The 4,713-nt window shown below is 47.7% G+C and overlaps 1 long non-coding RNA gene across 1 annotated transcript; it reads right to left on the reverse strand.

Moving 5' to 3' along the window:
* Nucleotides 1–2,770: 2,770 nt before the first annotated feature.
* LOC106006027 lies at nucleotides 2,771–4,369 on the reverse strand. The gene is made up of 3 exons (XR_001179819.2): nucleotides 4,215–4,369; nucleotides 3,804–4,067; nucleotides 2,771–3,392 (listed from the first exon to the last, which is right to left on the reverse strand). It is a non-coding gene; the product is annotated as an uncharacterized LOC106006027 (long non-coding RNA).
* Between the last annotated feature and the right edge of the window lie 344 nt (nucleotides 4,370–4,713).

A 4,713-nucleotide genomic window follows, 5' to 3' on the forward strand; every position in this document is an offset into this window, starting at 1 on the left:
GTGTTTCTAAGTGTGGTGGGAGCTGGTTGTGGCTCAGAAGGGGCCTGCCTTCTGGTCCCTGGGGCGAGCCCACCTGGGGGAAGGAAGGCACCACCATAGAGCTGGAATCCAGAGATCCCCTACCCAAAAAACAGCCAGACAAAACAGAGGCCCCCCAGGTAAATGTCAGGTTTAGATCCAGTACTACACAGAACATGCTTATCCTAAGAAATGTCTCAGGTGTTGATTCGAAATTCAAATTTAACTGGACATCTGTATTTTTATTTCCTGAATCTGGCAACCCATCCAGAGGAAGCCCAGGGGAGAAAGTAAAGGGGAAGAGCAAGGAGGGAAGGAGAGATGTCTATGGCTTGTTGCTGTGGCTGCTGTTTTGTGGGGGTGGGGGGGTGGGGGTGGGGTGGTGTTTGAATGGACTGGACCTGATGTAAAGGCAAACACATGTATTGGATTGCTTATTATCCAAATAATCCCAAAGAAAGGCAAATGCATGCATTTGGTTGATTATTACCCAAATAATATTAAATTGATTATTATCCAAGTAATAAAATTTAGGAAAAAAACCAATAGTGATAGATAGGATCTTTGAGCTCTATATCAAGTATGCTCTGGAGGGTTTGAAACCTGCGGATTCACGTATTCTTCATGCAGCTCTGTGGGGGAGGGTGTCATGCTGTCTTGCAGATATGGAGACAGGCCAGAGGAGAGGAGGTATCTGCCCCCATCCCATGGGCATCAAGGTCCAGAGAGATGAGCTTCCTGCCCTCTGACCATTCTCAGAGTCGATCCCGGCTCACGTCTCTCCCCAGCACATTCCTCTTGCAACGGTGATGTTTCTCCTTAGATCCTTAGGTCAGTAGGCATTTTCTGCACAGGTCCAGGTAGCAAAGCCCACGGTTATCCTGGGTCTGTCCCTTCTCCCTATGCAGCATGAAAGGAAGGTGCGTGGCTCTCTTTCTATTAAAATTTGATTTACAGGGGCGCCTGGGTGGCTCAGTGGGTTGATGCCTCTGCCTTCTGCTCAGGTCATGACCCCAGGGTCCTGGGATCAAGCCCCACATCAGGCTCTCTGCTCGGCGGGGAGCCTGCTTCCTCCTCTCTCCCTCTGCCTGCCTCTCTGCCTACTTGTGATCTCTGTCTGTCAAATAAATAAATAAAATCTTAAAAAAAAAACAAACAAACAAATCCAAAAACTTGATTTACAAAAACTGGCAGCAGGCCTCATTTGGTCTCCTACCTCTAATCCAAGGTCATGCTATGCAACCCAAAATAGCTTCATGGACAAGACACAGCCAGCAAGTAACAGGCAGGCAGCAGGGCGTAAGGTCCCATCACTGGGGCTTGCTCTTTACTTAAAACCTATAAAACAACTATATGAATGCCCTGAGCCTTCAGGAACAAGGAGGTAGGGAACAGTGGGACAGCGTGCACCTTGCGGGAGAAAGGGCAGGTTCAGCGACCCCAGCTCCAGAATCCAGTCTGGTTCCAGTACCTCTTGGTCAGGGATCAGGCATCCTCCAGAAATTATTTAATCTTTCTAAGCCTCAGATTCCCTATCTGCAAATCAAAACTAGAAATACTTATTCCATGAGGCCATGTGGGGATTGAGGAGCTCAGGTTACGTGTAAGAGTAGCAGGTGGTCCGCACTTTACCTTGCAAACCCTCCCCGAGTCCTTCCCTCTCCCTCCCCTCCTCTCCCAGGTGAGCCCATGCCCCCAGAACACAGGCTCTGCCTCCTTTAACTGGCTCACAATTTAAAGGAACAGAATTCCTCTGTTCCTGCTGCCAGATTGCATTTGCTAAACAATCATTTTGCTAACTAGGATTCAGACAATGCAGGAAGAAACACTTGAAAACAGTCGTAATTGGTGTTGAAAATAAGAAGCGGGATGGGCGGAGTCAGAGCATTATTAAATTTTGCTGCCATAATGACCATTGTAGAATTGGCTGGTTATTCCCCCATTAGGACATAATGACATCCATTGTTGGCGGCTCTGCGTTTGATTATAAGATAATGACAATAATTCATTGTTTGCTGCTCTTTACCTTGAGACAAGGTAACCACAAGTTTAAAGGAAGATGTACAAGAGGTAAATTATATGTTGCTAAATATGAAACAGCACCTCACTTGTCCTGGTTTATAACAATAAAAACAACAATTTTAGATAGAACATATATTTAGTAGGTTTTCCCCCAGGAGAGACTGAGACACTGATCATTGCATAATTACTACAAAGGAAAATCCCGCTAAATTGTTAGGTTTAGATACTGTACAAAACCATGTTCTTGAACTATGGGAAGAAACGGGGTCTTTTTAGACCTTCTACTTACTGTTTGAACCAGGGCTTTGCTGATCACAGAGCTGGGAGCCACCCCAAAGGTCACCAGGGCTGGGGGCTTGAATGCAGTGCCTATTCACAAACACAGCTGTCCATGGACTGGCTGCGCGTGGAACAGAGCTAGTCCTCAAGCTCCACCAGTGTCTCTGAGTCTCCTATTGCCTCCATGCTCAGTTCTCGTCACCTCCTGCCCAGACTGGTTGCATCTGCTTGGCTGTGGTCAGCTGGCCCACAGCTTGTCTGCTGGGACTTTTTCTCTACCAACAAACACATACATATTTAATTTAATTTTATTATTTTATTTTTTTAAGATTTTATTTATTTATTTGACACAGAGAGAGAGATCACAGGTAGGCAGAGAGGCAGGCAGAGGGTGGGGGGAAGCAGGCTCCCCGCTGAACAGAAAGCTCGACACAGGGCTGGATCCCAGGACCCTGAGATCATGACCTGAGCTGAAGGCAGAGGCCGAACCCACTGAGCCACCCAGGTGCCCCCACATGCATCTTTTAACCCTCAAATCAGATCCAGTTGTTCTTCTGGGAGAGTTTGGCGGTTTCTTAAAAAACTAGATGTCCTTGCACCATCCAATCTGGCGATCATGCTTCTAAATACTTGCCTAAATGAAAAACTAGTGTCCACATTAAAAACAAACAAAACAAAACAAAACACCTACTCATGAATCTTTATAGCCATTTAGTCATCATTAACAACAACTGGAAGCACCAAGATGTTCCTAGTGAATGGATTCATTTAGATGTTCAGGTAAACGGATTAACAAACTGTGGTACAACCGGGCAGTGGGATATTATTGAGCAGAAAAAAGAAATGAGCTGCCAAGCCATGAAAAGACATGGAAGAAGTTTAGGCGGCTGAAAGAATTCATATTGCTACGTGAAAGAAGTCAATCTGAAAAGGCTACATACTGTCTGATTCCAACTATATGACATTCTGGAGAAAGCAAGATTATAGAGACAGTCCAAAGGTCAGTCATTGCCTGGGGCTCGAACAGAGGCCACACGGGACATCTTAGGGCAATGCATCTATTCCACACGTTCCTGTAGTGGGAAAGACACGACAATATGCGCTTACCAAAACTTTTGCACAATGTAAGGCATGAACCCTAATATAGTCTACAGATTTGAGTTGGTAACAATTTATCAACATTAATTGTAACAAACGTATCAGATGCAACAGGCACTAATGCAAGATATGAATAATCCCAGAAGCTATTTGCTGGATAGACAGAATGTGGAGACCCTCTTGTGTTATTCTCCTCAATTTTCTGTAAACCTAAAATTGCTCCCCAAAATAAAGTATGTGAATTAAGGAAAGAAACAAAAGCAAAAACAAAAACCAAAAACCAAACACCGTCACTGAACATCTCCCATGTTAAAAACCTAAGTCCTTAGCAGGATTTCAGGGCCCTCCATGACCCGCCTCTGCCGACACTCGCACGCTTAGCTTACGGGGCCGCAGTCGCGCTGGCTCCCCGCCTCCGCGGCACACTTCGTGCTTGCGTGTCCCCCAGCCGGCAGGAGTGCGCATGCCCCAGAGGTGCGCCTTGAACTCCGCTCCATGCCTCAGGGACCATTCCGTATACAGGCGGTGCCTCTCCTTTCTTGGTCTGGTCTCACTCCACTTTCCCTTTTCTTCTTAGACGTTGTTCTGTATTTTTCTGGTTATTTTCTGTCACCTGCTGCGAGCTCATGGCTGTCTCCCCCGTGCAGGGCCTGGCACAGAGCGAGTGTTGGGTTAGGTCCTGCTGAAGGACGCAGGTGGGGCTAGCTGGTCTCCCTCTTAGGAGGCCCCACACGTTGCCTGATGATCTCCTGGAGGTTTAGTTTTTAAAACACAGGCCCAGCCCTCAACCGCTTTACCTTACACGATGACGTTGGACAGGGTGTGGGTGCCGCAGGACCCCTGCCATCCGTCCCGGCTTCGCGCTGGACACTCTTGAACTTGGTGCGTGTGGAGAGACTCACTTGCTGCTCCAGGGCTTTGCAGATGTCCTGAATATGCGCTTGGACAGAGAGGTCTCCCAGGCCCCAATACACACACGTATGCACACACAAGCACACAGGCAGGTGCTAAGTTTGCAGAGGATGTGGCAAAGTTCAAAGTCTCAGTTCATCCACCTGTGGTCAGAGGAGGCCGACCAGCAGACAAGTGACAACCAGCGTACAGAGGCGGCCAGGGTCCTCTTAGCCCAGGCTCAACCCCCTTGGTATCTCCTGCTCTGGCAGCCTTAGCAGGGCCCTTAGCCACTGAATGTGCCCAGTGCGTGGGTGGAAAATCCTGCTGACGTCTGGATGATACAGTCTTCCCAGGCTGCCTCTTATGGATCTTCCTGTCTGCTCTCTTCCCTCCTTGGGGAGA

This window comes from Mustela putorius, unplaced genomic scaffold (genome assembly GCF_011764305.1).
Source record: "Mustela putorius furo isolate JIRA1106 unplaced genomic scaffold, ASM1176430v1.1 tig00000129_pilon_pilon_pilon, whole genome shotgun sequence".
NCBI lineage: Eukaryota > Metazoa > Chordata > Mammalia > Carnivora > Mustelidae > Mustela > Mustela putorius.